Here is a 27,912-nt window from a genome sequence, read left to right as displayed (position 1 = left end):
ACACACACACGCACAACAGACAAAATGACAGACAGGCAGACAGGAGTCAGCCGACAGACAGCTATGAGTGTGTTTGTGGGGGCATTGGAGAAAATTGTGCTGCTGCAGAAATGTATATAGAGGGATTGAGCCTCTCTGTCTATGTACTGTTCCTCAGCGTGCGTGTGTGTGTGTGTGTGTGTGTGTGTGTGTGTGTGTGTGTGTGTGTGTGTGTGTGTGTGTGTGTGTGTGTGTGTGTGTGTGTGTGTGTGTGTGTGTGTGTGTGTGTGTGTGTGTGTGTGTGTGTGTGTGTGTGTGTGTGTGTGTGTCAAAGGTTAGGGGGGCTAAGAGCTGGTATGTACTCTTGAGGATGTTGGCTGCATTCTGTATCGCTCCCCCGTACACACCCTCCCCTGGGCCAGCATGCGACAGCTGCCCTCCCTTCACACACACCATTCTACCCCAGCCTTATCCTGGGCTCTCCTTTCTGATCCCTCTAAGTATACACACACACGGGCCCTTCTGTAGGCAGTGACCAGCCAGCTCTTAGCAGACAGTGGGTAGATGGATAGGATCTGCATTGCAGATGATTTGCCTTGGCCTTGGCCTTCTCTCTCTCTATCTCTCTCTCTCTCTCTCTCTCTCTCTCTCTCTCTCTCTCTCTCAGTTACCTCTCCTCTTCTCTCTCTCTCTCTCTCTCTCTCTCTCTCTCTCTCTCTCTCTCTCTCTCTCTCTCAAGCCTTTTTTCTTCTTCTCTGCCCTTCATCTGTCACTGCAGCTTTCATCCTCTTTCTTTCTTTCACTCACCTCCCTCTCATCAGCTGGTACTACTGCCCACCACTGCTTCACTTCCTGTCTCCCTCCCACCTATTGTCTCCCTCCCTCTCCCCTTTACCACTCTTTATACACTACTTCCTCCTCTTCTCATTCTGCATCAGAGTCCCTCCCTCTCTTTTTTTCTTTGTCCCTTCCCTTATTTTTTCCGCAGTTGGGTGCCACGCCGAGTGGCGGGAAGGAGAGAGCATTGTGCACCGGCAGCATGTTCTATCACCCCAACCAACCATTAGAGGAACCCACCTAGTGCGCTACTTTTGACAGGGGCCCTATTAGGGCTCTGGTCAAAAGTAGTGCTTTGTATTGGGAATAGGGTGCAATTTGTTATGCAGGCAGGAGTCAATAAGGACAAGGTTGTAAATAATGGAGGAAAACGCAGGTCTGCGCTGCCACCCTGAGACGGCTGGCAGTAGTGCGGCCGGCGGTTGGCGGATGGTCAACAAGGGGAGAGAGAGACAGAGGATGATGAAATCCTGGCAGCTTTTCAGCAACGCCTAGTGTGGCTGGGTCAGAGCTGGATGGGGGTGGGGCCTGGCTACTGTGAGATCATCGCTCTGGCTGCTGCTGCGGCGGCCACTATACAGTAGCATTCAAAGCCACACAGGCCGATTATGCAAGGGGAGGGGAGAGAAAGTGGGAGGAAGGGAGAAAATAAGGGAAGAGGGAAATGCAGACAAGTAAGGATACTGTACTGTCGGCGATGGGATGAACCGAATGAGTTCGTCCATCTCCCTATATGCTGTACCTATAGAATTAGGCATTGTATTTCCTTTGTTTAGGGGATATTTCTTCTCGAACAAAGGAATTTAGGACTACATGTTTCCTTTGTTTAAGAATGTGGTGTAGTGCCTTGATATACAATGTCAACGCTTGAGGCCAGCAAGGTTTTCCTCTCTGTCTATAACATCATGCATCACAAAGACTACATTGTAAGATCCTCGGGCATAGAGAGGAACTTTTAGCAAATAAATGGTTTTTAATTAATTCAACTCTTTAAAACGACTCCAAAAGATTCAAATTGCTGAAAATTCTGACAATAAGAACATCTTAATTGAAATGGTTATGCAAATAGTAAACTGCAAATAGTAAACTGCAAGTCAAATTTGTTTTTAGTTTTTAGTAAACCATGCCGGTTTTTAGTTTCTCTCCCGCTAAAAACAGAAATAAATGTTTCTATATAACAAACCGGCTCAAATTAGTAAAAATGTCTCACCCCATGTTCAACAATGGCCTTTTTCTCGCTCATTTTAAATTATTATCATCTCCAAAATATTGTTATTATTAATTTACAATTATATAAAAGGCCCTTGGATATTCTCACAGATATATTATTAACCCTGTTATTAGCAGGACAATATATATTGGTCATATTGGTCATGGCTCCTGAGTGGCACACAATGGGATTGCCTTGCAGTTCTCCAGCTGTATTTTATTTGACAAGGAAATCAAACTGACACCTCACCTACTGTATTACTGTTTATTTGGCAGACTGTGTTAGCCTGCTGAGCTAAAGCCTAGGCATTAGCTGTATGGATCTTAACACAAGTATTTTTCGATATACAAGCATAGGGACTGGTCTTGATAAATCAATGAGATTTTTCATTTGACTGAATCGCCGATTGGGTGTTGGTTAGACTACAATTATACAATTAGGGTGTAGAACTGTTGTGCTCTTAGTGCAATATATTTGCCCCCCATACATGGAGTTTGAGAGGATGCTTGGGTCTTCCTTTTTTCTGTAGCAAAGATGACATCATTGAATGTCTCGCCAGCTTTTATCCATGCCTGGGCCTGCAGGACGCGAAGGTCTTTGATTGTCAAACTACAGAACAGTACAAAACAAGCGAACACACGTGGTTAATGTTCTGAAAAAAATATATATACAGAGTTGAAGTCGGAAGTTTACATACACTTGTCATGTTTGTCATTTATTATCATGTCTTGTCCCTGTGCTCCCCATTCTATTCGTTTCCCTCTGCTGGTCTTATTAGGTTCTTTCCCTCTTTCTATCCCTCTCTCTCCCCCTCCCTCTCTCACTCTCTCGCTCTCTCTTCTCTCTATCGTTCCGTTCCTGCTCCCAGCTGTTCCTATTCCCCTAATCATCATTTAGTCTTCCCACACCTGTTCCCGATCCTTTCCCCTGATTGGAGTCCCTATTTATTCCTTTGTGTTCCGTCCCTGTCCTGTCGGTTCCTTGTTTAGTATTCACCGTGCTGTGATTGTGTTTCGCCCTGTCCTGTCGTGTTTTTGCCTTCATCAGATGCTGCGTGTGAGCAGGTGTCTCTGTCAACTACGGCCTGCGCCTACCCAAGCGACCTGAGTCTGTGGCCTTCCCTTCTCTTGTTATTCCCTCTACAGACTAGAGGATTTCTGTTATTCCCTGTTTGGACTTGAATAAACTCTGTTTCTGTTAAGTCGCTTTTGGGTCCTCTATCACCTGCATGACAGAAGGCCCCACCAAGGAATGGACCCAGCGACTTCAGACGCTCTACACTGCCGTCCCCCCAAGGAGCCATGCTTAGCAGCACGAGCAAATTGTCTGCTGCTCCCATGGTGGAGAACCTGGCCGCTCAGGTTTCCGACCTCTCTGGACAGTTCCAGAGTCTACGTCTCGTGCCACCTGTTACTTCCTGGCCTGCCGAGCCTCCAGAACCTAGGGTTAATAACCCACCTTGCTACTCCGGGCAGCCCACTGAGTGCCGCTCCTTTCTCACGCAGTGTGAGATTGTGTTCTCTCTCCAACCCAACACATACTCTAGAGAGAGAGCTCGGGTTGCTTACGTCATTTCACTCCTTACTGGCCGGGCTCGAGAATGGGGCACAGCTATCTGGGAGGCAAGGGCTGATTGCTCTAACAAGTTCCAGAACTTTAAAGAGGAGATGATTCGGGTTTTTGACCGTTCAGTATTTTGTAGGGAGGCTTCTAGGGCCCTGGCTTCCTTATGCCAAGGTGAACGGTCCATAACGGATTATTCTATTGAGGGCAAAGTGGAAGAGCCAGGATAGCTAATAAGGCTCGTTTTCTGGAGGGACTGAAGGCAGTGGTAAAGGATGAGATTCTCTCCCGGGAGGTTCCTTCAGATGTGGACTCTTTGATTGCTCTCGCCATCCGCATAGAACGACGGGTAGATCTTGTCACCGGGCTCGTGGAAGAGAGCTCGTAAACGGTGTTTCCCTGCTCCGCATCGCAACCATCTCCCTCCTCTGGCTTTGAGACTGAGCCCATGCAGCTGGGAGGGATTCGCATCTCGACTAAGGAGAGGGAACGGAGGATCACCAACCGCCTGTGCCTCTATTGCGGAGTTGCTGGACATTTTGTTAATTCATGTCCAGTAAGAGGCCAGAGCCCATCAGTAAGCGGAGGGCTACTGGTGAGCGCTACTACTCAGGTCTCTTCATCTAGATCTTGTACTACTATACGGTCCATCTACGCTGGACCGGTTCGGTGCTACATGCAGTGCCTTGATTGACTCTGGGGCTGAGGTTGTTTCATGGACGAAGCATGGGTTCGGAAACATAACATTCCTTTCAGACCGTTAGACAAGCCTACGCCCATGTTTGCCTTAGATGGTAGTCATCTTCCCAGTATCAAATTTGAGACACTACCTTTAACTCTCACAGTATCTGGTAACCACAGTGAGACTATTTCTTTTTGATTTTCCGTTCACCGTTTACACCTGTTGTTTTGGGTCATCCCTGGCTAGTATGTCATAATCCTTCTATTAATTGGTCTAGTAATTCTATCCTATCCTGGAACGTTTCTTGTCATGTGAAGTGTTTAATGTCTGCCATCCCTCCCGTTTCTTCTGTCCCTACTTCTCAGGAGGAACCTGGCGATTTGACAGGAGTGCCGGAGGAATATCATGATCTGCGCACGGTCTTCAGTCGGTCCCGAGCCAACTCCCTTCCTCCTCACCGGTCGTATGATTGTAGTATTGATCTCCTTCCGGGGACCACTCCTCCTCGAGGTAGACTATACTCTCTGTCGGCTCCCGAACGTAAGGCTCTCGAGGATTATTTGTCTGTGTCTCTTGACGCCGGTACCATAGTGCCTTCTTCTTCTCCGGCCGGGCGGGGTTCTTGGTTTTGTTGAAGAAGGTTGTTGTACTCTGCGCTGACCCTTTGCGTGGATGACTCGAGGGCTGAATGACATAACGGTTAAGAATCGTTATCCGCTTCCCCTTATGTCATCAGCCTTCGAGATTCTGCAGGGAGCCAGGTGCTTTACTAAGTTGGACCTTCGTAACGCTTACCATCTCGTGCGCATCAGAGAGGGGGACGAGTGGAAAACGGCGTTTAACACTCCGTTAGGGCATTTTGAGTACCGGGTTCTGCCGTTCGGTCTCGCCAATGCGCCAGCTGTTTTTCAGGCATTAGTTAATGATGTTCTGAGAGACATGCTGAACATCTTTGTTTTTGTCTATCTTGACGATATCCTGATTTTTTCTCCGTCACTCGAGATTCATGTTCAGCACGTTCGACGTGTTCTACAGCGCCTTTTAGAGAATTGTCTCTACGTAAAGGCTGAGAAGTGCTCTTTTCATGTCTCCTCCGTTACTTTTCTCGGTTCCGTTATTTCCGCTGAAGGCATTCAGATGGATTCCGCTAAGGTCCAAGCTGTCAGTGATTGGCCCGTTCCAAGGTCACGTGGTATGTTGCAGCGCTTTTTAGGTTTCGCTAATTTCTATCGGCGTTTCATTCGTAATTTCGGTCAAGTTGCTGCCCCTCTCACAGCTCTTACTTCTGTCAAGACGTGTTTTAAGTGGTCCGGTTCCGCCCAGGGAGCTTTTGATCTTCTAAAAGAACGTTTACGTCCGCTCCTATCCTCGTTACTCCTGCGTCACTAGACAATTCATTGTCGAGGTTGACGATCTCAGAGGTAGGCGTGGGAGCCATTCTATCCCAGCGCTTCCAGTCTGACGATAAGGTTCATCCTTGCGCTTATTTTTCTCATCGCCTGTCGCCATCTGAGCGCAACTATGATGTGGGTAACCGTGAACTGCTCGCCATCCGCTAGCCTAGGCGAATGGCGACAGTGGTTGGAGGGAGCGACCGTTCCTTTTGTCGTTTGGACAGACCATAAGAACCTTGAGTACATCCGTTCTGCCAAACGACTTAATGCTCTCAAGCTCGTTGGGCGTTGTTTTTCGCTCGTTTCGAGTTTGTGATTTCTTACCGTCCGGGTAGCAAGAACACCAAGCCTGATGCCTTATCCCGTCTGTTTAGTTCTTCTGTGGCTTCTACTGATCCCGAGGGGATTCTTCCTTATGGGCGTGTTGTCGGGTTAACAGTCCGCAGTTGGGTGCCACGCCGAGTGGCGGAAGGAGAGAGCATTGGGGAATTGAAAGACAGGTTAAGCAAGCACTCACGCACACTGCGTCGCCGCGCGCTTGTCCTAGTAACCTCCTTTTCGTTCCTGTTTCCACTCGTCTGGCTGTTCTTCAGTGGGCTCACTCTGCCAAGTTAGCTGGTCATCCCGGTGTTCGAGGCACTTTGTCTATTCGCCAGCGGTTGTTTGGTGGAAAACTCAGGAGCGTGACACCCTGCGCCGGTTTCGTGGCTGCTTGTTCGGACTGCGGATGGTCAACAAGGGGTAACTCTCCTCCTGCCGGTCGTCTCAGACCGCTCCCCATTCCTTCTCGACCATGGTCTCACATCGCCTTAGACTTCATTACCGGTCTGCCTTTGTCTGCTGGGGAAGACTGTGATTCTTACGGTTGTCGATAGGTTCTCTAAGGCGGCACATTTCATTCCCCTCGCTAAACTTCCTTCCGCTAAGGAGACGGCACAAATCATTATTGAGAATGTATTCAGAATTCATGGCCTCCCGTTAGACGACTGTCGGCGTTTCAGACAGAATGCAGACAATTCACGTCACAGTTTTGGAGGGAGTTCTGTCGTACCTTTGATTAGGCATTGTATTTCTTTCTTCCGGGTTTCATCCCCAGTCTAACGGTCAACAAAGGCCAATTTGGACATACATGCAGCCTTTGTTTCAGAAAATGTGGTCTTGGGCAGATACAGCTCCCCTGGGCAGAATAGGCCAGCAAGGTTTTCCTTCTGTCTATAACATCATGCATCACAAAGTAGTCATTGTTACCAGATCCTCTGTTCTCATCCCAGCTTGCCGAGGAACGTTTCCGCAAATAAAGCGTTTGTCCAACGTTGTGAGCGCACCTGGAGGAGGGTGAGGTCTGCACTTTGCCGTTACAGGGCACAGACGGTGAGAGCCGCCAATAAACGCAGGATTAAGAGTCCAAGGTATTGTTGCGGCCAGAAGTGTGGCTTTCCACTCGCAACCTTCCTCTTACGACAGCTTCTCGTAAGTTGACTCCGCGGTTCATTGGTCCGTTCCGTGTCTCCCAGGTCGTCAATTTGTTTGTAGTTTTTAGTAAACCTTGCGACATCTTCGTCGCGTTTGTCTTCCATGTCTCCAGAAATAAATGTTTCTATATAACAAACCGGCTCAAATTTCCCTGTCTCACCCCTTGTTCAACAATGGCACCTTTTACAAGGTACATAAGATCATGGAATTATTATCATCTCCAAAATATTGTTGGATTGGGATTAATTTACGGTCCTGAGGAAAGAGTTGGGTTCCGTCACAGATACGTGCTTAACCCTGTTACTCAGGACGATGATTTCCTCCGTTCATATTGGTCAGTGGCTCTGAGTGGCTCACAGTGGGGGTACTGTCATGTTTCTCATTTATTATCATGTCTTGTCCCTGTGCTCCCCATTCTATTCGTTTCCCTCTGCTGGTCTTATTAGGTTCTTTCCCTCTTTCTATCCCTCTCTCTCCCCTCCCTCTCTCACTCTCTCGCTCTCTCTTCTCTCTATCGTTCCGTTCCTGCTCCCAGCTGTTCTATTGATAATCATCATTTAGTCTTCCCACACCTGTTCCCGATCCTTTCCCCTGATTGGAGTCCCTATTTATTCCAATTTGTGTTCCGTCCCTGTCCTGTCGGTTCCTTGTTTAGTATTCACCGTGCTGTGATTGTGTTTGAGAGGCCCTGTCCTGTCGTTTTTTTGCCTTCATCAGATGCTGCGTGTGAGCAGGTGTCTCTGTCAACTACGGCCTGCGCCTACCAGGACCTGCAGTCTGTTGATTCTCTTGTTATTCCCCTACAGACTAGAGGATTTCTGTTATTCCCTGTTTGGACTTGAATAAACTCTGTTTCTGTTAAGTCGCTTTTGGGTCCTCTATCACCTGCATGACAACACTTAGATTGGAGTCATTAAAACTTGTTTTTCAACCACTCCACACATTTCTTGTTAACAAACTATAGTTTTGTAAAGTCGGGTAGAACATCTACTTCGTGCATGACATAATTAATTTTCCAACCATTGTTTACAGACAGATTATTTAACTTATTATTCACTGTATCACAATTCTGAGTGGGTCAGAAGTTTACATACACTAAGTTGACTGTGCCTTTAAACAGCTTGGAATATTTCAGCTTCTGTTAGGCTAATTGACATCATTTGAGTCAATTGGAGGTGTACCTGTGGCATACCTTCAAACTCAGTGCCTCATTGCTTGACATTATGGGAAAATCAAAAGAAATCAGCCAAGACCTCAGAAAAAATGGTAGATGTCATGTTTTGTCATATATTGTCATGTCTTGTCCTTGTGCTTCCCCTTCTGTTCGTTTCCCCCTGCTGGTCTTATTAGGTTCTTTCCCTCTTTCTATCCCTCTCTCCCCCTCCCTCTCTTCCTCTCTCGCTCTCTCTCTCTCTATCGTTCCGTTCCTGCTCCCAGCTGTTCCTCATTCTCCTAACTACCTCATTTACTCTTTTCACACCTGTCCCCTATTTTGCCCTCTGATTAGAGCCCCTATTTCTCCCTCTGTTTTCCGCTTCTGTCCTTGTCGGATCCTTGTATGATGTTCGATGTTCTGTGTCCTTGTTTTGCCCTGTCGTGATTTACCTTCTTCAGATGCTGCGTGTGAGCAGGTGTCAGTGACAGCTACGACCGGTGCCTTCCCGAAGCAACCTGCAGTCTGTGGTCGAGTCTCCAGTCAGTCCTCTCTACTGACGAGTGGATTTCAGTTTTCCTGTTTTGTTTTCACCTTGATAATTTCCAGGATTATCACTTTTGTCTAGAACTGGAATAAAGACTCTGTTTTCGTTAAGTCGCTTTTGGGTCCTCATTCACCTGCATAACAGAAGGATCCGACCAAGAATGGACCCAGCGACTACGGATTCTCTCTACTCTACTGTCGAGTTCCAGGGAGCTATGCTCGGCAGACACGAGCAGGAATTGTCTGCTGCTCGTCATGCCGTTGAGACCCTGGCCGCTCAGGTCTCCGACCTCTCAGGACAGTTTCAGAGTCTTCGTCTCGTGCCACCAGCTACTTCCTGGTCTTCCGAGTCTCCGGAACCTAGGGTTAATAACCCACCATGTTACTCTGGGCAGCCCACTGAGTGCCGCTCCTTTCTCACCCAGTGTGATATTGTGTTCTCTCTCCAGCCCAACACATACTCAAGAGAGAGAGCTCGGATTGCCTACGTCATATCACTCCTTACTGGTCGGGCTCGGGAGTGGGGCACAGCTATCTGGGAGGCAAGCGCTGAGTGTACTAACGATTATCTGAACTTTAAAGAGGAGATGAAACGGGTTTTTGATCGTTCTGTTTTTGGGAAAGAAGCTTCCTGGTCCCTGTCTTCCCTATGTCAAGGTAATCGATCCATAACGGATTACTCTATAGAGTTTCGCACTCTTGCTGCCTCCAGTAACTGGAACGAGCAGGCGTTGCTCGCTCGTTTTCTGGAGGGACTCCACGCTAAGGTTAAGGATGAGATTCTCTCCCGGGAGGTTCCATCCAGCGTGGATTCTTTGATTGAACTCGCTATTCGCATTGAACGACGGGTAGATCTTCGTCACCGAGCTCATAGAAGAGAGCTCGCGTTAACTGTGTCCCCCCTCTCCCCGACACTACCATCTTTCCCCACTGACTCAGGTGTTGAGCCCATGCAGCTGGAGGGTATTCGCATCTCGACTAAGGAGAGGGAACGGAGAATCACCAACCGCCTCTGTCTCTATTGCGGTTCCGCTGGTCATTTTGTCATTTCATGTCCAGTTAAAGGCCAGAGCTCATCAGTAAGCGGAGGGCGACTGATAAGCGCTACTAGACTGTCCTCTCCGTCAAGTACCTGTACTACCTTGCCGGTCCATCTACGCTGGACCGGATCGGCAGCTTCCTGCAGTGCATTAATAGACTCTGGGGCGGAGGGCTGTTTTATGGACGAAGCCTGGGCTCGGGAACATGACATTCCTCTCAGACAGTTAGGGGAGCCCACGGTGATGTTCGCCTTGGATGGTAGTCCTCTCCCCAGTATATTATGTGAAACACTACCTTTAACCCTCACAGTATCTGGTAACCATAGTGAGACCATTTCCTTTTTGATTTTTTGTTCACCTTTTACACCTGTTGTTTTGGGTCATCCCTGGCTAGTGTGTCATAATCCTTCTTTTGATTGGTCTAGTAATTCTATCCTTTCCTGGAACGTTTCTTGTCATGTGAAATGTTTAATGTCTGCTATTCCTCCTGTTTCTTCTGCTCCCTCTTCACAGGAGGAACCTGGTGATTTGACAGGAGTGCCGGAGGAATATCATGATCTGCGCACGGTCTTCAGTCGGTCCAGAGCCAACTCCCTTCCTCCTCACCGGTCGTATGATTGTTGTACTGATCTCCTCAAGAAGCGTTTTGCATCCGCTCCTATCCTTGTTGCACCTGACGTTACTAAACAGTTCATTGTCGAGGTAGACGCGTCGGGGGTGGGCGTGGGAGCCATTCTGTCCCAGCGCTCCGATACTGACGATGGGGTCCACCCTTGCGCGTATTTTTCTCATCGCCTGTCGCCGTCGGAACGTAACTATGATGTGGCTAACCGCGAACTGCTCGCCATCCGTTTAGCCCTAGGCGAATGGCGACAGTGGTTGGAGGGGGCGACCGTTCCTTTTGTCGTTTGGACTGACCAAGAGAACCTTGAGTACATCCGTTCTGCCAAATGACTCAATGCGCGTCATGCTCGTTGGGCGTTGTTTTTCGCTCGTTTCGAGTTCGTGATTTCTTATCACCCGGGTACTAAGAACACCAAGCCTCATGCTTTATCCCGTCTCTTCAGTTCTTCTGTAGCATCTACCGATCCCGAGGGGATTCTCCCTGAGGGGCGTGTTGTCGGGTTGAATGTCTGGGGAATTGAGAGACAGGTCAAGCAAGCACTCACTCACACTCCGTCGCCGCGCGCTTGTCCTAGTAACCTTCTTTTCGTTCCTGTCTCTACTCGTCTGGCTGTTCTTCAGTGGGCTCACTCTGCCAAGTTAGCTGGCCATCCCGGCGTTCGGGGTACGCTTGCTTCTATTCGCCAGCGGTTTTGGTGGCCTACTCAGGAGCGTGACACGCGCCGTTTCGTGGCTGCTTGTTCGGACTGCGCGCAGAATAACTCTGATAACTTTTTTTCTGCTTCTGCTCCTGGTCTTGCTGGGTCTCAGTCTGTCCCCTGCCACCGCATCTCTCCTGGTCCTGCTCCTGCACTTGCTGTGTCTCAGTCTGTCCACAGCCACCGCCTCTCTCCTGTTCCTGGTCTTAGCCTTGCTGTGTCTCAGTCTGTCCCTAGTTGTTACTCTCCTGGCCTGTTTGGTCCTGATTGCTCTAACGCTTACAGTTCTCTACCCATGTCTCATTTTTTTAAGAGTAGTAGCCCTAGATTCCCTCTTCATCGTCTCCCGTTACGGTCCTGAGGAGAGGAGTTGGGTTCTTTCTCGGGACGTGCTGGACCGTTTGTTGATCTATGATTTCCACCGTTGCCGCCAGTGTTCCTCCTCGAGTGCGCCAGGAGGCGCTCGGTGAGTGGGGGGGGTACTGTCATGTTTTGTCATATATTGTCATGTCTTGTCCTTGTGCTTCCCCTTCTGTTCGTTTCCCCCTGCTGGTCTTATTAGGTTCTTTCCCTCTTTCTATCCCTCTCTCCCCCTCCCTCTCTTCCTCTCTCGCTCTCTCTCTCTATCGTTCCGTTCCTGCTCCCAGCTGTTCCTCATTCTCCTAACTACCTCATTTACTCTTTTCACACCTGTCCCCTATTTTGCCCTCTGATTAGAGCCCCTATTTCTCCCTCTGTTTTCCGCTTCTGTCCTTGTCGGATCCTTGTATGATGTTCGCTGTTCTGTGTCCTTGTTTCGCCCTGTCGTGATTTACCTTCTTCAGATGCTGCGTGTGAGCAGGTGTCAGTGACAGTTACGACCGGTGCCTTCCCGAAGCAACCTGCAGTCTGTGGTCGAGTCTCCAGTCAGTCCTCTCTACTGACGAGTGGATTTCAGTTTTCCTGTTTTGTTTTCACCTTGATAATTTCCAGGATTATCACTTTTGTCTAGAACTGGAATAAAGACTCTGTTTTCGTTAAGTCGCTTTTGGGTCCTCATTCACCTGCATAACAGTAGACCTCCACAGGTCTGGTTCATCCTTGCGAACAATTTCCAAATGCCTGCAGGTACCACGTTCATCTGTACAAACAATAGTATGCAAGTATAAACACCATGGGATCATGCAGCCGTCATACCGCTCAGGAGGAGACGCATTCTGTCTCATAGAGATTAACGTACATTGGTGTGAAAAGTGCAAATCAATCTCAGAACAACAGCAAAGGACCTTGTGAAGATGCTGGAGGAAACGGGGTACAAAAGTATCTATAGCCACAGTAAAACGAGTTCTATATTGACATAACCTGAAAGGCCGCTCAGCAAGGAAGAAGCCACTGCTCCAAAACCGACATTAAAAAAAGCCAGACTACAGTTTGCAACTGCACATGGGGACAAACATCGTACTCCTTGGAGAAATGTCCTCTGGTCTGATGAAACAAAAATAGAACTGTTTGGCCATAATGACCATTGTTATGTTTGGAGGAAAAGCGGGAGGCTTGCAATCCAAAGAACATCATCCCAACCGTGAAGCACGGAGGTGGCAGCATCATGTTGTGTGGGTGCTTTGCTGCAGGAGGAAGTTAAAGCTTGGTCGCAAATGGGTCTTCCAAATGGACAATGACCCCAGGCATACTTCCAAAGTTGTGGAAAAACACACAACCCAACCAGCCGTACTGCTTCTTAACACAGCGCACCTCCAACCCGGAAGCCACCGTGCACCTGGCAACCTTGGTTAGCGCTCACTGCGCCCAGCCCGCCACAGGAGTCTCTGGTGTGCGATGCCTGTGGCGGAGAGTCAAGTCATATTTTTCGATATACTGAAGGCCTATCGTAGGCGACATGAGTCTCATTAGTGTTGAGTAATGTGCTGTTATTAAAAGTGGTGTAGGTCTTATTTATTTAAAGAGCATATTGACGCTAGAAGCAATAGGATTTGAAGCAAAAGACGACAACTATTTGATCCCCGTTTCGCACTGCTCTGACACAAGCATGTTAACGAAGACAGAAAAAGCTGCTGTTGAAAAAGAGAGATAAGGGTCCAGAGTATTGCAGAGGTCTTTCACTGTGTTATTTCAGACGACTGTACAACCATCGAGATGAATTGTCAGATCAAACAGCAGATCTCTTTGTTTCTTGGGACTTAGAACTAACATCTCTGTTTTGTCTGAGTTTAAAAGTAAAGAATATGTTTCTAAACACCTCTACATTAATGTGAATGCTAACATGATGATGGATAATCCTGAATTCATCTTGAATAATGTGAGTGAGAAACCAAGAAAGGTCTTAAATAAAATAAAAAGTATTTCTGTACTGTTTTCGTAACCACCATATATATAGTGAAGGCTTAGGATCAGGTTTTCTGGGTCTCTGTGTTTTTTTTTAACCTTCATTTAACTAGGAAAGTCAGTTTAAGGACAAATTCTTATTTTCAATGAAGGCCTAGGAACTAACTGCCTGTTCAGGGGCAGAACGACAGATTTGTAGCTTGGGGGTTTGAAATTGCAACCTTTCGGTTACTAGTCCCAATGCTCTAACCACTAGGCTACCCTGCCGCCCCAATTGGACAGGTTTCTCCATTTCTTTCTTAGGCTCTTGCATTCTTCATCAAAACATTTGCCATTGTTGTTCATTTTCTTAGGTTGTCTACTTGAAATGTAAGAATTGATAGTGAAGCTGAAAGGTCAAATATGCCTTTTAGGCTTTCAACTGACAGGTTTACACCACTATTGCAATGAAACATTTTGTCCAGAAAGTTGTCTAAAATGGATTGAATTTGTTGTTGGCAAATAGTTTTCTGGTAGGTTTCTACACTACTTTCTACAGCATTTCTTAATAGTATGCAGTTTGTCTGGCTTTGATGGCTCATGATTGAGATTTGCTTTGTTCAAGTAGACTGTGATTTTGCTGTGATCTGATAGGGGTGTCAGTGGGTTGACTGAACGCTCTGAGAGATTCTTCGTTGACGTCGGTAATAAAGTAGTCTACAGTACTGTTTTCAAGGGATGAGCGTTAGCTGTACCTACCGTAGGAGTCCCCTCGACGTCTACCATTTGACTATGTACCGACCTAGTGTGTGACAGAGCTGCGGGAGTTTTTGTTAATTGTTTTGTCATCGTTATGTCTAGTGGGGCATATGGGGGATGGAATGCTGTCACCTCCAGGTAGGTGTTTGTCCTCCTGTGTGCTGAGAGTGTCAGGTTCTTGTCCAGTTCTGGCATTTAGGTTGCCACAGACTAGTACATGTTCCTGAATCTGGAAATGGTTGATCTCCCCCTCTAGGAGGGAGAATATGTAATCATTAAAGTATGGGCATTATATTGGGGGGGATATACTGTAGGTAGCACACAGAAGAAAAATGTTCTCTGTTGAGATCATTTTCATATTTATTTCTAAATAAATGTAAAACCAGATGTAAAATGCTCATCTCTCTCTCCCTCCATCCCTCCCTCCCTCCCTCCCTCCCTCCCTCCCCCTCTGACTCCTTTTCTCTCTATCTTTACTCTCCCCCTCACTCCCTCACACACACACACGTGCTCCTGCTATCATGCCAGACATACAAGACACGTTGACCCTGGTGTGCACACACACACCAGCACTAGCACATGTCTGCTGAGATCACCTTCACTGAGAAAAAGACCCAGATAGGTACATTACACACACACTAATGGGCACGGTGCCTAAGAGACAAAGACATTCCATATTATTTGGACTAATCACCAATTTGGTCCCATTGTGTAATTAAGTATGTTATGGCCATATGCCTGCCACAAAGCACTACATGAATACAGTAGAACACCATACAAACAGCCAGTGTGCATCCCAAATGAAACCTACATATAGGGCTCTGATCAAACGCCTTGCACTACATACGTGGAGAATAAGATGTCACCCACAGGAAGAAATATGATAGTATACTATGGTATAAATACTTTATACCGTAAATAGTATTCACTGTGTTTTTACTGACTTTAACATAGTATTTACTGTAGTATACATATTATACTGTATTATTTACATAGTATACTTGTAACGGGATTCTTCCATCGAAGGAGAGGCGGACCAATACGCAGCCTCGTTGAAGTTCATGTTTTTTTTAATCAGGAAAATTATACATGAACAAACTACAGAACAATGAAAGTGAAAACCCAGAACCAGTCCCGTGTGGCACAAACACTGACACAGGAGACAATCACCCACAAACCCCAACACCAAACAGGCTACCTAAATATGGTTCCCAATCAGAGACAATGACTAACACCTGCCTCTGATTGAGAACCATATCAGGCCAAACACAGAAACAGACAAACTAGACACACAACATAGAATGCCCACTCAGATCACACCCTGACCAAACAAAACATAGAAACATACAAAGCAAACTATGGTCAGGGTGTGGCAATACTATTTATATAGTATAAATATGGAAGTTTTAAAAAACTGTAGTATATAATTTAGAAATTACCGTAGTAATTGTTTTGTAGTATAAAGTAGCATTTATTGTTGTGTTTTTGTAGACTTTAGTATAATGTAGAATTTATTGTACTGTTTTTGCGCTAAATACTGTTGTATTTACTATACTGTTTTATTTTTATTGTTGGAGCTTTCACCTTGAAGAAACATACTGGAGAAATACTAAAAGAGCAGACTTTCCATGAACTGTTGGTAGGACTGAGTTCTGAACAGATAGTTCAGAGCTTCTGCTCTTTTCTATAACCTGTAGGGAACACAATATGGTCTATACTTGGCATGTAGGTTTCTCACTTATGGGTGTCACGCCTGCTCCAGTTCCCCCCGAAGGCTCCAGGCTCCCCAGCATTACACAGTCCTGCCGCCATCATTACGCACATTGCTGTGTTACCCATGTGATGACGCTGTTCTTGTCTTGTTCAAAGTCTGTTCCTCAATAAATGTTTTACTCCCAGTACCTGATTCTCTACTTCAGAATTTGTCCTTACAATGGGTGGCACAAATTGGGATATGGAGGAGTGGAATAGGCAGGGTACATGTAAAATAAATATGGTAGTATTTCTATAGTTCAAAAACTGTAGTGTTTTTGAGGACATTACGGTAGTGTTCTACAGTATACTACAACATTCTATAGTTAGTTACTACATGAGGGAGACTGCAGTGTGTAGTGTAGTATTCTACTCTATGTACTGTAGCATTCTATAGTAAACTGTATCATTTTTTCATGTGGGCATTTGGGATGCAGTCCCAATAACTTTAGGATTCCAGACGATCTGTACGTTATGTGGATTGTGGTGTCAGGGATCTGTGTCTATCCTTATGTTTTGGGCCGTCATATCTCGTTACCTCACAGAGGTGTCACGGGCAAGTTGGGCGACCCTGTGTTTGTGTGTGTCCCCTAGCCTGTAACGCCCGCAATAAGCACTCTGTCTGACCAATCAGCAGTCAGGCCGTCGTTAGCATGGGACAGACGTGCAGAAAGTGACAGAAAGAGGGCCATCAATAAACAAACAATGTCTTCACAGACCGAGAGGGGAAAGAAGGAAACAAAAATAAAATATTACATTTTTCATTGCAATCTTTGAATCCTGTTGCTGTTGGGATGGTTCAGGTCTCGTGGAATTGAGGGTGACAGGCTCCCATTAGTCCAGTGGGGTATTTATCATTTGGGGGCTAGGGTTGTATGTGCGTATATGTGTGTTTTCCATGCTTCCGTGCTAGTGTGTATGTATGTGCATCAAGTGTTTGTCTGTATATGTGTGTGTTGGTGTGTGTATGCCTTGGGTTCATGTGTGCACCCGTGTCTATGTGCCACGAGAAAAATGCCATTGTCCTGTACTAGTAGGGGATGGTGCTGGCATTGGGGGCAGCTGCAGATTATTTACCTGTAATTTAGGATCAGGGGGGAAGTGATGCGTGTGTAATTTACTGTGGGGATCACATGGCCCTATCGGCCTCCAAAGAAAGCCCAACCTCCATTGCCCTGGTTACATAACCTAGTCCCGCCGTCACAGAGAGCACCAAGCACTCCCCGCCGTAACTAAAGCCAAATTAGGTCATCGCCTGTGCACACGATTGATAGGCATCATGCGTAATGCTCCCGCAACATTGCAATAACACTCAGCTAATACACAGCTAACGTTAAATTCCAGCCCGTATGTATTGAATAGATGTGATGTATTGAATATTGTGATGAATATTGTAGCTTTGCAGCAGACATGGTCTGTTCAGGTCTCCCGGCTAATGTTCAGCAAACGTTCGAATGATTTAACTGTTGTGGAATGATTTATCCAAGCACCTGATCAATAGCAGACAAACATTTGAGCCATTGCTTGTCTCTGCAGAGCTGTACCCTAATCCCGTATTGTGGAATTTGTTTTAACTGCTCATGTGTCACAAATGACACTGACTCTTGTTAAACTTCTTGAGTGTAGGGGGCAGGATTTTTGTTTTTGGCTACAAAACGTACCCATTTGAAACTGCCTATTTCTCAGGCCCAGAAATGAGAATACGCATATAATTGTCAGATTAGGATAGAAAACACTCTAAAGCTTCCAAAACTGTCAAAATATTGTCTGTGAGTATAACAGAACTGATATTGCAGGCAAAAACCTGAGGAAAATCAAACCAGGAAATGCTGTTTTTCCTGAAAGCTCTCTGTTCCATTGGATGCCTTGCCTCCATTTAAAGGGATATCGACCAGATTCATTTTCATATGGCTTCCTCAAGGTGTCAACATTCTTTAGACATAGTTTCAGGCTTTTAATTTGAAAAATTAGCGAGAAAGATAACATCGCGTCAGTGGATAGCTGGGTGTTCGCAGAGTTTTGCTTCCGCAACAGAGTGGGGTAGCCATTGTCTCTCCCTCTCCTATTGAAAAAGCGACAGTGGACATTACGGATACTGTGGACATTGCGGATACTATTTGGAATTTTCGTCTGCGATATCGTAACCGCTCGAGCCTGTGGATTTCTGAACATAACGCGCCAAACAAATGGAGGTATTTTGGATATAAAATAATCTTTATGGAACAAAAGGAACATTTATTGTGTAACTGGGAGTCTCGTGAGTGCAAACATCCGATGATCATCAAAGGTAAGCGATTTAATCTATTGCTTTTCTGATTTTTGACCAATCTACTTGGCTGCTAGTGTTTGTAATATTTTGTCTACTGAGAGAGATGTCCATACATAAACGCTTGGTATGCTTTCGCCGAAAAGCTGCATTGAAATCTGACACGCCAGGTGGATTAACAACAAGCTAAACTGTGTTTTGCTATATTGCACTTGTGATTTCATGAAAATTAAATATTGTTAGTAATTTCATTTGAATTTGGCGCGCTGCAATACAGCGGATGGGTGCGTCAAGAAGTTAAACTAAACTGCCATTCTACATTATATTTAAACTATCAGCATCTTTATTATATTACTCATCAGCATGTCTAATTTTGCTTTCATCCCCTATTTTAAGACTGCAGAAATGGGGGATATGCCCGACGTAGCTGCGAGAGGCTATCGACGCTACAACACAGTTCAACAGACCCAACTACCGAGGCAGGCTACCGACAAGGAAACACATAAAACACTCGCTAAAGCAATACTAAAGGAAAGTGCTAACGCCTAGCGTGTGAGTCTGATTCCAAGTTGTAGATCAGTTTGTTGTCCCCCACGGCTACAGACACGGGGAAAACACCCGACGCAGCTGCGAGAGTCTATCTACGTCTTGGAGTGGGGGAAAGGAGAGCTCCTCAGCCAGCCATTGACTACCGAACTAGCCATCAACTCCAGTACCAGCCATCGACTATCGGACCAGGCATCGACTAACGGCCTCTGCTCGGGACGAAGAGCCGAACTCTGGTCGGGTAGAGCCGAACGAAAGAACCTAGCTCGGGTAGAGCCGAACAAATGAAAAATGGCCACCGCTCTGTGAGTGAAGCAACTGCTGTACTAGTTTTACCCTGTGCTCATAGTGCTACTCTTACTTATAGTCCTAACTCCTAGACTTCCTATACGTTTCTAACTGGGCGTGTAGTCGTTTTAAAATGAAGCATTCAAACACATGCTTTCTAAGATATTGTCACTGTTGTACAATCTTGTAATATATAACCTTTGATTGTACTTTGCCCTTCTCTGTGGTTGTGTTTGCCGTGGGATCTTGGAGCTCTGCTTTTGGATACATTTTCACTTTAAACTGTTTTGATCTGAGGCCTATTGTAGCTTATCAGATCATCCAGACTTAGCAATAGTCATCATGACTAACAAGGAAAGAGAGCAGAAGAGAGAGAGAGAGAGAGAGAGAGAGAGAGAGAGAGAGAGAGAGAGAGAGAGAGAGAGAGAGAGAGAGAGAGAGAGAGAGAGAGAGAGAGAATAAAATAAAATAAAATATGAAAGAGGGAGAGAGGAAGAGAGTGAGAGGGTGAAGGAAGAGAGAGAATAGAATGAAAAGAGAAAGACGCATTGAGAGAAACGTAAGAGAGCAAAAGAGAGAGAGATGCTGCTAGCTAATGTGCTCAGACAGTAGCTTTGTACCAGTCATTGTCCTGTTCCACTGTTAGATAGCTTCCCTGAGGCCTCTCAACGTAACCGACCTCCACTGGCCTTCGTTCGTAGCAATTTGCCCATGTCACATCGGGTTAATTTCACACGCCGTTTATACGCTGACATACATCTGAAAGACCCGAGGAGTCCCAGAGTGTCCTTATGGTGCCCTAAGGCTCATGGTTCAAAGATCCAGCTGTGGGTCTGACAGGGGTTTGACAGGCTAGGCCGTGCCCGAGGTGACAGCTCTCTGTTTGGGGTAAGGAGAGACCCCGTGGTGGGGGTGTAACAAGGAGGGCCCGGAAGGGGGTACAACGGAGGTTCTCAGGCTGGGTCCCAATGCTGGGGGTATGGGCAGCTGTGAGGGCCAGGGAGGCTAGGAAGGGGGTAAGGGTGTTAGAGGAGGGCTATTTGGAAGGGGGTTATTGTCACCACCTATCCACCTATCATCTCTCATTGCTCTGGTGGAGGTTGAAGGACCTGGTTTGGCTATTGTTCAGTTCCCTTTCTTTGTTGGATCCCATGACCTTTGCTTCTCTTTCCCCGTCCCTTGTCTCCAGAGTATGCAGTACAATACTGTCCCGTGAGATTGCGTTCCTGAACCTCTTCATTGTTAGGGAATATGAATACACTGTCCAAACAACACCAGGCCAGCGTTCCAAATGGCACCCTATTCCCTACATAGTGCACTACTTTGATAGGGTGCCATTTGGAACGCATCCTTGGATGTACATCAACTCTACAATAATCAGAGGGGACATATAAACAGCATGTCCTCCATTCCCCTTCAACATCAATAACAAATCCCTGAAACTACAATGAGAAACTGAAAAGGGCCAAGACACCCTCTGTCTGCTTTACACTAACCCAATCCATTCAATCACTGAAACCAATAACACACAGCTCTAAACACTCTCAGCCTGATGGGGCTGACCCATTTTAACTCTTTACATTTTCCTCTTACATTCTCCCCTTCTGACCTGTCAGATTACCATCCATAACAAACACACACATGCGGGCAAGTACACACACAGCCCATACCCTCTCTCTCTCTCTCTCTCTCTCTCTCTCTCTCTCTCTCTCTCACACAGACCCCCCCCCCCCACACACACACACACACACACACGTTCCATATCTGAGCAGTAATAACTCAACACCGTTACCTTTCACCTCCTCAGGGGATGTGATCATATATACATCAGACAGGAGGATTACTGTACGCTATAGTATAGAGGTGCATCACTCATAGATGACAGAGCAGCCTGTCATGACAGACCACCCTTAGAGAGCGACAAACAAAGACATGAGGGGGAGAAAGAAAGAGAGAGGAAGTAGAGAGAGAAAGCGAGCAGGAGGGAGAGTGTTAGAAAGAGAGACAAACAAAGACAGGGAGGATGAGAGTGAAGAGAGGGAAGAGACAGAGAGTGTGTGTGTGTGTGTGTGTGTGTGTGTGTGTGTGTGTGTGTGTGTGTGTGTGTGTGTGTGTGTGTGTGTGTGTGTGTGTGTGTGTGTGTGTGTGTGTGTGTGTGTGTGTGTGTGTGTGTGTGTGTGTGTGTGTGTGTGTGTGTGTGTGCGTGTGTGTGTGTGCAATGCAATGCAATGCAATGCATGTCTGGGATGTGAGGGTGAGAAAGAGAGTGGTCCCTGTCCAGAGGTCATTACAATACAGTACCCCATGGATATTGAAAATAACACTGCAAAGAATAAGTACAAAACAATTATTTTCTGACTGTTACAAAGAGAGGAATGTAAGCAACCTAATTTCCCACACAGACCATCCCCTGACATAGCACAGTGCTGTAAGAGCACACTACCCCTATGTCAAGAGAGAAGGAAACTCAGAATACTAGACATGGAGGAAGTTGAAACAACCTCTATCAACGGGTAAAGTCTGGGACAGTAAAGATGCAGGGCATCCTTGTGCAGCTCCAGCAGGATTTTTACGGGATCAAAGAGAGAGAGACCTCAGCAGGAAAAGCTCTCTCTGTGACGACTCCCCCATCCTGAGAGTCTGATCACACTTCTTCAAACTGTCCTGCAGACGAGAGGATGGTCCCCCCCCCCAGCACTGAACACACCCTGGTCCCACAACTGACAACTCCCCCATCCTGAGAGAGTCTGATCACACCTCTTCAAACTGTCCTGCAGACGAGAGGATGGTCCCCCCCAGCACTGGACACACCCTGGTCCCACAACTGACAACTCCCCCATCCTGAGAGAGTCTGATCACACCTCTTCAAACTGTCCTGCAGACGAGAGGATGGCCCCCCCCCCAGCACTGAACACACCCTGGTCCCACAACTGGCTGCTCCTCCATCACTGAGACGGATACATTCACAGAGCTGGAGAGAGACATGGTGGAGCTCAGAGAGATAGTCCACACAATCCAGACAGAACAAACCCCGGCTGTCTGAGAGAGCTGGCTGCTCTACGGACTGAGGTGAGAGAACTTAAAGAGGCACACATGGTGAAGAGGTGAGAAAGCTGAGGTGTGACAGAGAGCAGGACACTCCCAGAGAAGCCAGCAGAACAGCCCACCCCAGATCCGGCCCACAACACAAAAATGGGACAGACAACACAGGACCCACCAACCCAACAGGCCCCACCCCCTCCTAACAGACCCCACCCCCTCCTAAAAGCCCCCCTGTCAGCTCCCCTGATTGATCTCTTGACAACCCTCACACATCCACTGAGGACACACAAAAGCCAGAGATTGTGCTCCTCATTGACTCAAATGGCAAATACATTCAAGAGGAAAACCTTTTCCCAAACACAAAGTGGCTAAAGAGGACAGACTAGGGTCCCCCAGCCACATCATAATTCACACTACCACCATACAGCAGGTGAATGCAAGCATTTCGCAAGTCTGTGCCTCAAAACCTACCTGGCCAACCACTCCACACTGGACTTGAACAGCCTTTACGACCACGTCCACAAGACAGCAATCCCAACTTTTGCCAGGATCCTGAGGGATGTCACCTTTAACAGTAGCCCCAGCACCTCACACAGGAGCAACAGAGCAACGGACACTCCGCCCAGACCAGCGAGACACCATCCCAGACCTGAAAGACCCCCTCCTGAAGGACCAGCACCGAGAGAACCCACGCCAAGTGGACCTACACCCAGACCACAGCTTCACCAGCCACACCCCAACCAGCTAAGACCCCCCCCAAGAAAACCCTGGCCACACTCTATATAGGCCCCTCATATCAGACCTATGCCCCTTTTGCCCACCCCATACCCCTCCGCCCCGGCGGCAAGGACCTCAACATGACAGCAGGACATATGCCCAGGCCGTGAGCAGAGCAACAGGTCCAACCCCCACTATTACACCCACCCAAGCCCCATCCTGCGACCTAAGAGGTATGTATCAGATGATCAACGTGCTACTGTGACGGTCCCGGCCTAAACCACACAAAAACAACACTAGACACTATGGAACACAAAGCAGTTTCTATCTCATCCTGGAATATACAAGGTCTGAGGTCATCTGCCATTGGCCTAAAGAGCAGGAACCCAGACTTCATCACAGAAATGAATCAAAACAGGAACATTTTACATCTGGCTAGAAATGAATAAGGAAATGATCTTAACAGAGACAAATGTTGTCCTGTGTGCTACCTATATACCACCAATAGAATCCCCATACTTTAATAATGACAGTTTCTCCATCCTGGTGGGGGAGATCAACCATTTCCAGGCCCATGTACTAGTCTGTGGCGACCTCAATGCTAGAACTGGACAAGAACCTGACATCCTCAGCACACAGGGGGACAAACACCTGTAGGTGACAGCATTCCCTCCCCCATATGCCTCCATAGACAAAAAAACAGGTCACACCTCCTGTAGCTCTGTTACACGCTGGGTAAGTACATAGTCAATGGTAGGCTTCGAGGGGACTCCGATGGGAGGAACACATATAGCTCATTGGCAGTAGTACTGTAGACTACTTTACCACTTACCCAGAGTCTCAGTGTTCACAGTCAGCCCACTGACACCCCTATCAGATCACACCAAAATCACACTACTTGAAAAGTGCTTTGCTCAATCGAGACATCAAAGCCAAAGGAGCTGAATAATATCAAGAAATGTTATAGATGGAAGGAAAGAAATGTGGAAATCTACAAACAATTAGGCAACAACAAATGTATTCCCTTCTAGACAATTTCCAGGACAAAATGTTTCACTGAAATACTGAAGGTGTAAACTTGGAAGTAGAAAACCTAAACAGTATATTTGACCTCTCAGCTTCCCTATCAAATCTAAAAATGTCAAGCAGACAACCTAAGAAAATTAACAAGAATAACAAATGGTTTGATGAAGAATGCAAAAACCTAAGAACAACATTGAGAAACCTGTCCAACCAAAAACATAGAGAGCCAGAAAACCTGAGCCTACGGCTTTACTATGGTGGATCACTAAAACAATACAGAAATACACTACGGAAAAAAGAAGGAGCAGCATGTCAGAAATCAGCTTAATGTAATTGAAGAATCCATAGAATCGAATCACTTCTGCGAAAATTGGAAAACTCTAAACAAACAAAAACACACGAAGATAGATAACTATCCAAAATGCAGATGTATGGATAAACCAACTTCTCCAATCTTTTTGGATCTATAACAAAGAACAAACAGCAAAAACATATAAATAATAAAATACAAATCTTAGAATCAACTATTGAAGGCTACCAGAACCCACTGGATTCTCAAATTGCATTGAATGAACTACAGGACAGAATTACAAACCCTCCAACCCAAAAAGGTCTGTGGTTGTTGATGGTATCCTAAATGAAATGGTAAAATATACAGACTGCAAATTCAAATGGTCTCTACTTAAACTCTTTAACATCACCCTCAGCTCTGGCATCTTCCCCAATATTTGGAAACAAGGACTGATCTCCCCAATCCACAAAACGTTTTCTGTAAGTCTTCACAAGGTTTTCACACACTGTTGCTGGTATTTTGGCCCATTCCTCCACGCAGATCTCCTCTAGAGCAGTGATGTTTTGGGGCTGTTGCTGGGCAACACGGACTTTCAACTCCCTCCAAAGATTTTCTATGGGGTTGAGATCTGGAGATTGGCTAGACCACTCCAGGACCTTGAAATGCTTCTTACGAAACCACTCCTTCGTTGCCCGGGCGGTGTGTTTGGGATCATTGTCATGCTGAAAGTCCCAGCCACGTTTCATCAGCCACGTTCAATGCTCTTGCTGACGTTAGGCTTTGTTACTTTGGTTCCAGCTCTCTGCATGTCATTCACTAGGTCCCCCCGTGTGGTTCTGAGATTTTTGCTCACCATTCTTGTGAGCCCCAGATCAAGGGAGATTATCAGTGGTCTTGTATGTCTTCCATTTCCTAATAATTGCTCCCACAGTTGATTTCTTCAAACCAAGCTGCTTACCTATTGCAGATTCAGACTTCCCAGCCTGGTGCACGTCTACAATTTTGTTTCTATTGTCCTTTGACAACTCTTTGGTCTTGGCCATAGTGGAGTTTGGAGTGTGACTGTTTGAGGTTGTGGACATGTGTATTTTATACTGATAACAAGTTCAAACAGGTACCATTAATACAGGTAACGAGTGGAGGACAGATGAGCCTCTTAAAGAAGAAGTTACAGGTCTGTGAGAGCCAGAAATCTTCCTTGTTTGTAGGTGACCAAATACTTATTTTCCACCATAATTTGCAAATAAATTTATAAAAAAATCCTACAATGGGATTTTCTGGATTTCTTTTCTCATTTTGTTTGTCATAGTTTAAGCGTACCTATGATGAATATTACAGTCCTCTCTCATCTTTTTGAGTGGGAGAACTTGCACAATTGGTGGCTGACTAAATACTGTTTTGTCCCACTGTACCAACGAATTGGTGAGGGCACTAGAACAGTCTGCAGCACCCGGCCTCACCCTACTAGAATCTGAAAGTCAAATGTCTACTGTTTGCTGATGATCTGGTGCTTCTGTCCCCAAGCAAGGAGGGCCTACAGCAGCACCTAGGTTTTCTGCACAGATTCTGTCAGACCTAAGACCTGACAGTACATCTCCATAAGACAAAAATAATGGTGTTCCAAAAAAGATCCAGTTCCCAGGACCACGAATACAAATTGCGTCTTGACGCCATTGCCCTAGAGCACACAAATAACGATACAAACCTCGGCCTAAACATCAGCACCACAGGTAACTTCCACAAAGCTGTGAACGTTCTGAGAGACAAGACAAGAAGGGCCTTCTATGCCATCAAAAGGAACATAAAATTCGACATACCAAATACGATCTGGCTAAAAATACTTCAATCAGTTATAGAACCCATTGCCCTGGGGTCTGCTCACCAACCAAGAACTCACAAAATGGGACAAACACCAAATTGAGACTCTGCATGCAGAATTCTGCTCAAATATCCTCTGTGTACAACGTAAAACACCAAATAATGCATGCAGAACAAAATTAGGCCGATACCAACTAATTATCAAAATCCAGAAAAGAGCCGTTAAATTCTACAACCACCTTTTTAACAAAGCCATCACCTACAGAGAGATGAACCTGGAGAAGAGTCCCCTAAGGAAGCTGGTCCTGGGGCTCCGTTCACAAACACAAACAGACCCCACAGAGCCCCAGGACAGCAACACAATTAGACCCAACCAAATCATGAGAAAACAAAAAGATAATTACTTGACACATTGGAAAGAATTTACCAAAACACAGAGTGCTCTTTGATGTTGTTTTCTTCATTCTGGCAGAATACCTGACCACTGTGGCTGATCCAAAATTAAGGAAATCTTCGACTATGTACAGACTCAGTGAGCATTGCCTTGCTATTAAGAAAGGCTGCCGAAGGCAGATCTGGCTCTCAAGAGAAGACAGGCTATGTGCACACTGCCCAGAAAATGAGGTGGAAACTGAGCTGCACTTCCTAATCTCCTGACAAATGTATGACCATATTAGAGAGACATATTTCCCCTCAGATTACACAGATCCACAAATAATTCAAAAACAAATCCAATTTTGATCATCTATTGGGTGAAATACCACAGTGTGCCATCACAGCAGCAAGATTTGTGACCTGTTGCAACAAGAAAAGGGCAACCAGTGAAGAACAAACACCACTGTAAATACATCCTATATTTATGTTGATTTATTTTTCCTTTTGTACTTTAACTATTTGCACATCATTACAACACTGGATATAGACATAATATGACATTGAAATGTCTTTATTCTTTTGGAACTTTTGGAAGTGTAATGTTTACTGTTCATTTGTTATTGTTTTTTTCATGTTTGTTTATTATCTACATCACTTGCATATGTTTCCTATGCCAATAAAGCCCTTAAATTGAAAGTGAATTGAAATTGAATTGAGAGAGAGAGAGAAATCTATTTCACTTGCTTTGGCAATGTAAACACATTTCCCATGCCATTGAAGCCCATTGAATTGAATTGAGACAGGGAGAGAGCGAGAAAGAGAAAAATGAAGAAGTGGAAAAAGGGATACTTGTACCGAAGAGACAAAGACACAAAGAAAGTCATCAGTCAGACAGAAAGAGACAAAGGGGATGAAATCCTCACCAACACCTGAAGAGCACCCATTGTGTCTACTCCTAATAAAAACAGTTGTCTACATGTCTATGGGAATAGCCCAAATGGCACCCTATTCCCTATATAGTGCACTACCTTTGACCCAGAGCCCTATGGGTCCTGGTCAAAAGTAGTGCACTATAAAGGGATTAGGGTGCCATTTGGGATGTATTCAGGTCTGCCTTCTAGCAAGTAACGTTAGGCAATGAATGCAACCTCCGCAATGACATCATCTACACATTACAGCATGGACTGAGATATACGTGGGAGGACAACGAGAGGGAGGGAGAGAAGGAGAGCAGGAGGGAGGGAGGTATAGAGCAAGGGAGCACCCTTGAGAAAAAAAGAGGGAAGGAGACCTAGGGAAAGTACCTGTGACAGAGATAATGGGAGATAAAGAGAGAGCGAGCGTACATGAGAGAGAGAGGGTAAAACAAAGAGAACAAAGGAGAGAGACGGGAAATGAATTAACACTCCTCTCCCTTTTGACAACCTGAAGCAGCGTCTTCTTTGTTGAGGGTGCTGGGGGAAAATCACAATGTCTTCAGCATCAACACATGTCACACATTACTGAACACCCCTGTCCCTCCCCACCCCCGATA

The sequence above is a fragment of the Oncorhynchus gorbuscha genome, linkage group LG14 (genome assembly GCF_021184085.1).
Source record: "Oncorhynchus gorbuscha isolate QuinsamMale2020 ecotype Even-year linkage group LG14, OgorEven_v1.0, whole genome shotgun sequence".
Classification (NCBI taxonomy): domain Eukaryota; kingdom Metazoa; phylum Chordata; class Actinopteri; order Salmoniformes; family Salmonidae; genus Oncorhynchus; species Oncorhynchus gorbuscha.
This window is presented reverse-complemented; position numbering follows the sequence as displayed.